Here is an 8,584-nt window from a genome sequence, read left to right on the forward strand (position 1 = left end):
GTCTCATAGGTCATGGGTCCCAGGTCATGAGTCTGGGGTCTGTGGTCATGGGTCCGGGGTCATGAATCCAGGGTCTGGGTTTCTAGGGTCCGGGCACTTTTCCACACTTAGCCATCTTACTGCAGTGTAATATGGCATGTCTCAGTAGGAAGTTGGGACAAAAATTGACGTAAGCTTTTCTTGCTAGTTGGTATTCGGCATAACGCGAACTTTCTGCACAAAGTTTATTTTGTTTAATAATATTATTATTTTTTCTTACGTATCTCTGTGGGCCAGATTGAGAGGCCAAACAGGCAGCATCTGGCATGCAGGCCGCAGTTTGGAGACCCCTGGCATAGAAGAAAGTGATCCGTTTTCAAACAAAACTGTGAATTTGTTTATTTCTGGAAAGTATTGGTGGTTTTTATATGCCCCATGGTGATGGACTCCTTACAAAATAGTATCATTGGATTCCCTTTGCTAGGTGAGTCTTATAAAAATAAGGGTGAGTCTTCTAAAAGGAAGCGTGAGTCATCTAAAAGTAAGAGTGAGTCATCTAAAAGTAAGGGTGTGCCATCTAAAAATAAGGGTGAGTCTTCTAAAAATAAGGGTGAGTCTTCTAAAAGGAAGCGTGAGTAATCTAAAAGTAAGGGTGAGTGTTCTAAAAATAAGGGTGTGTCTTTTAAAAGAAAGGGTGAGTCATCTAAAAGTAAGGGTTTGTCATCTAAAAGTAAGGGGGTGTTTTCAATAGTAAGGGTGTCTCTTCTAAAAGTAAGGGTGAGTAATCTAAAGTAAGGGTGTGTCTTCTAAAATTGGGTGAGTCATCTAAAGTAGGGTGAGTCATCTAAACGTGAGGGTGTGTCATCTAAAAGTAAGGGTGAGTCATCTAAAAGTGAGGGTGTGTCTTCTAAAAGTAAGGGTGTGTCTTCTAAAAGTAAGGTTTAGTCATCTAACAGTAAGGGTGAGTGATGTAAGAGTAAAGGTGTGTTTTCTAAAATTAATGGTGAGTCATCTAAAGGTAAGGGTGAGTTATTTAAAAGCAAGGGTGGGTCTTCTAAAACTAAAGGTGTGTCAATTAATAACGGTGTGTCTTCTAAAAGTAAGGGTGAGTCATCTAAAAGTAAGGGCATGTCATCTAAAAGTAAGGGTGAGTCATCTAAAAGTAAGGGTGTGTCATCTAAAGGAAGGGTGAGTCATCTAAAAGTGAGGTGAGTCTTCTAAAAGTAAGGGTGAGTCATCTAAAAGTAAGGGTGAGTCATCTAAAAGTAGGGGTGTATCATCTAAAAGGAAGGGTGAGTCATCTAAAAGTGAGGGTGAGTCTTCTAAAAGTAAGGGTGAGTCATCTAAAAGTAAGGGTGAGTCATCTAAAAGTAGGTGTATCATCTAAAAGTAAGGGTGAGTCATATAAATGTAAGGGTGAGTCATCTAAAAGTGAGGGCGTGTCTTCTAAAAGTAAGGGTGAGTCACCTAAAAGTAAGGGTGAGTCATCTAAAAGTTAGGGCAAGTCATCTAAAAGTAAGGGTGAGTCATCTAAAAGTAAGGGTGTTTCATATAAAAGTAAGGGTGAGTCATATAAAAGTAAGGGTGAGTCTTCTAAAACTAAAGGTGAGTGTTGTAAAAGTAAGGGTGAGTGTTGTAAAAGGAAGCGTGAGTGGTGTAAAAGTAAGGGGGAGTGCTTTACAACTTAAGGTGAGTAGATGTAGATGAGTAAATGTATAGTTAAATACATACCCAAACAATAATATACATAGTGCCACACCGCTGACCTGATGTAACTGTACCACCATCTTCCCCATTAAACTTTAATGTCAAAACTCTGTCTGTTCTTCTTTTGTAATTTGTTGAACTTTAGGATGGCTGTGATTCAAATTACATTTAAAATTCTTGTGATTCAAAGATGATTGAATATAAATTTTTAATGGCTTGACATTCCTCATCCTCATCTAATTGATTTATAAACAACAATCAATATTATTATGTTAACCATGAAAAGATAAAGCAATAGATAGTAATTAAAAAAATTTTTAAAAAATGAAAATGAAGTTTTGTATTGTTGTTGCTTTTTTGGATTGTTCATTCTGAAACAACAACCCACCAATTTTACCATAAACATGTTTCGACTTGTTTAAGTCATCATCTTTTAGTATGCGAATGAAGTAAATTGTTTACAATGTCAATCAAATTTATAATATAGGAGGATACATTGTATATGATACATATTAGTTAATAAAAGTATACTAAAAATTTACACATTTCATTCTTAATTTTCATAATGAAGATGAATGACTTTAATGTAAGTAAAACAGCAATGTTTATGGGAAAAAATTTTTTGTTTATTTTAAATCCTTCTTAAGCAGTTTCTCAGAGAATCATAAACATAAACTTCTGAGATAAAACATACATTGAGATAAAACATTGTTGTCTTTACAACAAAAACCAATCACCTTTTGGTATAAATATAACAAAATAACACCACACATCTGCTTTTTCTGTCAGCTGGATGGAACAAACAAAGAATTGTTCTGTTTAACAACAACCTTGAGTGTCCTCTCTTGACGTAGCCGTTCGGAGTTCTCATATCGACGACGCGACGACGAATTCAGCATAAAATAGCTCTTGTCATTCTTTTCATACTTAAAAAGCATTATTCCGCGATCAGCAATGTGCCCTCACACTTGGCGACTTATAAAATGTAACGAATTTTCCTTACTATCTATCGTCGACGTAATTTGCGGTCAAACGAACATTGACAAAGATCTCATTTTACTTTGGGATATCAATTTGATTCTCTGTCGTGTGATAAAACGACAAAAAATGTTAAAAACTTCAATAGATCACACAAAGGTGATCACATTCATTTGCCCGCCATTCCGTTGTATAAAACAGAGTTGCAGGCTCATCATGCTTTCAAAATGTTTTCCTCCCCTCCTGATTTCAATCAACGAGTAGCATTTCAATATTGTGCTTCTTTCTTATAAAAATCTGGCAAGTAGGTAGGGTTTCCACACTCTTTGTTGGTAAGAAAGATTCCCATTGGAAACATTTTAAGAGAAATGTAAAAAATTGTATATATCTCATAAAGTTCAACAAATGAAATGAATAAATTAAATGTGAAGTCATTCCCAATTATGAAATATGTTCATTGAAACTTTCAATTTCAAAAGTGATCATGTACTATTCAGCTATTTAAACTCTTTGAGCAAGAAATCTTTTTGAAACATAAAGGAACATTTTACACCTTTTCTGTCAGGTGGAAACAAAGCAAACAACTGAAAAAGAAATAATGTGAAACATGGCGTTACCTTTTGTCCTCTCGTCGTAGTCATTTTAAATCATGAAGTTCACTTCTGCTTATATATCTGCTGCACACTTATTTATCCGTCCTCACACTTCACGACAGAAGTAATATTGCGAATTTTTCATAACATCAACGCAATTCAGCATCAAATTAAACCCACCGAGCCATTATTAAATGTTCTCACACAACAAGATGGCCGTCATCTATTCAGATGACTTCCACATCATTCCCCTCCCCCCGACTTACCAAGTTCGTTAATGCTTCAAACCCCTTCCTTGCTTGCCGCTTTCACTGTACTGCCTTCGCCGTCCCCCCTAACTTACTGCTTTCCCTGTACTTTCTTCGGCCCCCCCTGACTTACTTAATACTGCAGATTATATTACAGGTCACGATATTCATCAAATTATACAAATTATTCAGTAAATCATTTAAATTATTCATATTACTCAATTCTTATTCCGGTGTTTATCTACAGTCTATCAATTCATTATGATCATTACAGGAGTATAATAATTACTTTAAACTATTGACAAAAAGACAATTTACAATATTATTTTATTGCATTTATCTATCAAAATTGTGTGGGGCAATTTTGACAGACAAAGCATTTAACTTAAACTTCATCTAAATAAAGTAGGAAGGAAGGGGAACTTCCAACTTTATTTAGATTGACAATTATACTTATAGTGGAGCCAAACTATATCTATTACCACGAGCAATATTCACTGAACATCATTCTGGGCTGGTTTTCCTTGAACAATTTACCATTAACAGCATTATTATCATCGTTTCACTTCAATTTCACTTGTATCGGCATCTGAAAATAGAATGTGTTTCCAATAGATTTTTAAACACAAAAACATATATTAAACATATTTCATTTTGATGAAGTAAAAAAATTAAGATTTATAGTGTTTAAATTGGGTTGTAACATATACAAACACGCAAAAAAATACCGTTACCATTATTCAAATTGCTCATCGTCGGTTTTCAAATAATAGCAAAAAAGAATGTTACTAAAAGAATGTATAATCTTTGAAGATGAATCATCTCAAAAGCAATATCTGCAAATTACAACCATTTACAACACAACGCTTCAATAATTGACACAACAAAGTCAACTCATGGTTTGAAGAGTTTCGCAGAAGCGCATTGTCATCAAAAACAAGCATCGTAAGGCAAAAGTGCGACGAAATTTTAGATGGAAAATATAACGAAGTAGCAAAAATCGCATATTGATACATATGTCAATAACAAAACATACCATGTTTGTTGTCCATTATCTGCTGACACAACGTGCAATTTTTTCCCCAATCACTCCATTTGCAGCCAGAGTCCATTGATTTTACTTCTTTCTTACATTTTGCATTTGTAGCGCACCAATGTTCATTACATTGAACTCCACTGCTTACAATCTTTGACGATGAGTCATCTAATCTGGAAACCATTCGCAAAAATAATCCTGTGCGAGAGGAAACTCTGAAACAGAAGTTCAATTCCTTGGTTAAAAATCGCATAAAACACTTGAACTTTTCTCAAAAACAGGTCATCAAACAGGCGAACCACGTTAAAAACGTCGCCACGTTACTGTCTGTACTTAAAAAACATCTGAAGAGACAATAACACAAATACAAACATCTGTTTTCATCTTCATCCAATAATCTCTAAAGACTAGCCCAGTTTCTTCCCCCAATAACATCAACATTTCATTGAAATAGTCATTTAGTCCAGCTGCAGAGATGTTCACAACATATTTTTCTTTTAGCCCATTGCTTAGATGGTCCAAACGTATTCATTGTATTTTAGTCCATTTGGTTCTTGTCATCACCGCGGGGTAAATTACTCCAAGTTATCGTACTCTTGGTGAAAATCAACAAAAATTCAACAAAAATTACAGTCATAAAAAATCAAATATTTTTGGACTAATTTATAAAAATTCTTGAGAAATTTCCAAAAGTTAGAAATTTTTTTTTAAAAAACATGCTGAAATGAAATAATTCATTCTTCAAACAGTACATAAGCTCATAAATTCTACACGAAAAAGAAAATATCACTCAAATAAATCTCTGGAAATTTTCTATATTTCAACAACCTAGGAAATCTTCGTACGCTTTTTTCAGAGTAATTTACCCCTCATTGTCATTTAGCTCCGCCATTGATTTGCATCACAGCTTTAGTTGCTTTCATTTCTGAAATGATTAAGCAAAGAAAAAGAAATATCATCTCAAGTATATTATTCATGAATGTAAATAAACTCATGTAAACAATTACAACAACAATTTCAACAACCAACCAGTTTTTGACGTTACAACTCCTTTCATTTATTGCAGCATGTTCTTCTTTCTCATAAGGGAGTCCACACACAAACGAAATCCATCACCTTCTTCATTTTGCATGAGCTTAAACAAAAAGTGCTTAAAGAGACAAAATACAATTAGGAAGAAATCAAAACAGTCATAAGAAATACAGAAATAACAACTTCCCTTTTATTCTTCTCTATCTTCTCGGCCTGCACGATAAGGAGCCTATTCCGTAACCTAACTAAGATCGGGATCGAGAGAGAGGTATATCCATAGTCCGGCGTGTGACAGTACCACCTCCCCGCCGTCGTATTCTGCGCATGCCTTATGTTTTTATGATATACTTTCGAAACATGTGTTAAAAAATGAAACATTTTGGAATTATATGGTCAGAAGTGAAACATTGTCGAAATATGTAATCAAAAAAATTTTAACATTAAATTTTTTTAACATTGTTGAGAATTTTTTTTGTCAATGAAGAATTTCACCCTAACCTTGAGTATTACAATTTGTTACTTACTCACAAGCAAAAACAAAATAATACATACAATGGCAAAATCAGAAATTGAAATTGTTAACTAAGCACTCCCCACAAATGCTTAGTTGCAATTTGACCGGCTTTTTAACTCCCCTTCTGTTAAAGAAGTTGACATGCACTTTCATCATTGTTCAGAAAAATCACAATTGTTAATAAATCTTTTTGTCATTTTGGTACAAGTAGTAACAAGTTGTAATGCTCTTACTTGGTTGGTACCAATACCTTCATGCATGCACAATCATTCTTTTTTTTTCAGTTTTCACATAATGAAAATTCAGGGAAGTCATTGGGTAGCTGGGTCAATGTGCGGTGACGCCACCCAGCCAGCAGAGCTGAAAAAAACAACAACATACAATTAACGATAATTAATACAGAACTGCAAACAAGCAAACTTACCTCAGCAACGCAAGTTTCTTTCATTGTTGCTGAGATGGAAGTGGGCTTAATGGATTTGTTGACGTCTTGGCAAAGATACATGTCCCCGTATTGACCTTCAAGGCTAAGGTGGTTCCTCGTCCAAACCTTATCCAAACATTTGTAAACTCACCAGCTTAAACCTTACAATGACACCAACTACACACAATAACATAGACCCTTTTATCTTGCTCCTCAGACAAACAAAGAAAATTTTCTTAACTTAACTGCTTGACTTAATTATCTAAGAATGTATCTTTATCAGAAAATTTCATTGTGGAGCCTAATGGGGCGCTCTAGTCCGACATGACCACGTTACGTTAAAGCGAGCTCCGAAGAACACGCAACCCGTCCTTTGTCAGGGACCTTCTCTCAGCGCACCTAGCTAAAGGGAGGGAAAAGGAGCAGGCCTTGTACCACACGATGATCATCTAAAGCAAAAAAGGAATGAGAAAAAAAAACATTTTAATAATTACTCCCACGGTCGATAATCCTTGAACAGATACTTAAGCGATTTCATCAGCTTGTCACCTAAAACAATCATCAAAATAACAGGAATTAAAAAGCGAAATAATTAGTATTAAATGATACGTTTCATTATTAACTATCAACTAATGACCAACAACAGTAACTGTTTCAAAGTGTGTGTATTTTTATTGCAAGACAACATATTCTTAAAAGCCTTCGTTTTGCTCATTATAGTTCAAACACAGAAAAAAATATAAAATTATCATTTCATACAAACAATGTGTGCCGAAAACACCAGTTTTAATTAAAGTCATGAAAGCCGCGTTTGATGATGAAATCTTTGTGACTATCTATCTATAAACATCTTTACACTTTTCAAAAGATCACATTCACTTTCAGTTTCAAAATACAAATTTCTTTCGTAAATATAAAGCATTGTGTAAGTTGCGCTATTTATAACGGTTTGGCTTTCTGCTAATAAAGGAGTAACAATGAGCAAACTACTTACAACATGTGGCTTTGCGCTTCGTAAACATTATACTTCGTATATGGCGGTGTCAAAACTAAAACGAGAATTTCTTCTTTTAATGTATATTGCTCTATAAATCTATTTTTTGAGGATGGAGCAAGGGGCTGCTGAGTATTTGTCCATTGTTGCATATTTCAAATGGTTTTGAATAAACGTCGGAAATGTCGAAGAAAATCTTCCACCAATAATTAAATACAATACGATTTTTACGAGGTGATTTTCATCACAATACCTTTTTTGAAGTATTCCTGACGCTGGCAAACGTGAAAATCAAGTTGTTAGCACATCGCTTTCAACTTTATAGATAATGGCTTCTTCTTCTAAAGGAAGCAAAACGAGAAATGTCAGTTCTCCTTAAAGTTGCTCTTCTTTGCCTTCATCTCATCAGACAAACAATCATAATTGTCGCATGAAAGCCAATACCAATACTTTGCAAAAATTATCAAATTCACAGTATACTTTGAAATCACAGTCAAACAAACTTAACAGCCACCGTAGTTGCTGCAAAAGTGCAACGTCCAATTTGCAAGTTTAAATTCATCATATAAAATTGAAAATATTCAATCCGTACCACGCCCCAACAACGGCTTTTCTTTAATCTTTCTTCCAAGTTGACTTTTTGTAAAGCATTGATAAGTGCTTAGTCTCTTTTACCGGGAATTTTGTTGTAGATGGACAACATTTCGCATTAGACAGAATATTTCACAATTAAAAAAAACCGTGTGTGAAAACCGAAACTGGTAAAATTGTAATTGTTCATTCCTTTTTATGCCAGAGAAACCGCAAGTTATTAGTTAGTAGCCTTACAGATCTTCTTTCTCAATCAGTAAACCGTATATTTTCTTTTACTGCTCAACATCTTTTAAAGAAAAAGAATGTGTTTGAAACCAGTTTCTGATTATATTTTAAGCCATGAAAGCCGCATTCAATGATGAAATCTTTGTGACTTTCTATAAACATCTTTACACTTTTCTAAAGATCACATTCAGTTTCAGTTCAAAAATTTATATTTTTCTCGTTATTATAGAGCATCATGTAAGTTGCGTTATTCACAACAG

The 8,584-nt window shown here is 34.3% G+C and overlaps 3 long non-coding RNA genes across 3 annotated transcripts in view; 1 reads left to right on the plus strand and 2 right to left on the minus strand.

Annotated features, from left to right (window-relative positions):
• LOC124447851 overlaps positions 1-6,809 on the plus strand; it is a 22,163-nt gene extending 15,354 nt beyond the window's left edge. The window contains exons 2-3 of the long non-coding RNA XR_006948861.1: positions 715-717; positions 6,739-6,809. This is a non-coding gene — a long non-coding RNA (uncharacterized LOC124447851). The remainder of the gene's footprint in view (positions 1-714; positions 718-6,738) is intronic.
• Positions 3,672-4,704, minus strand: LOC124447848. The gene is made up of 2 exons (XR_006948857.1): positions 4,542-4,704; positions 3,672-4,094 (listed from the first exon to the last, which is right to left on the minus strand). It is a non-coding gene; the product is annotated as an uncharacterized LOC124447848 (long non-coding RNA).
• LOC124447847 lies at positions 6,371-6,732 on the minus strand. Its single transcript, XR_006948856.1, has 2 exons — positions 6,512-6,732; positions 6,371-6,447 (listed from the first exon to the last, which is right to left on the minus strand). It is a non-coding gene; the product is annotated as an uncharacterized LOC124447847 (long non-coding RNA).
• Positions 6,810-8,584: the final 1,775 nt, after the last annotated feature.

This window comes from Xenia sp. Carnegie-2017, unplaced genomic scaffold, assembly GCF_021976095.1.
Source record: "Xenia sp. Carnegie-2017 unplaced genomic scaffold, XeniaSp_v1 HiC_scaffold_23, whole genome shotgun sequence".
Classification (NCBI taxonomy): domain Eukaryota; kingdom Metazoa; phylum Cnidaria; class Anthozoa; order Malacalcyonacea; family Xeniidae; genus Xenia; species Xenia sp. Carnegie-2017.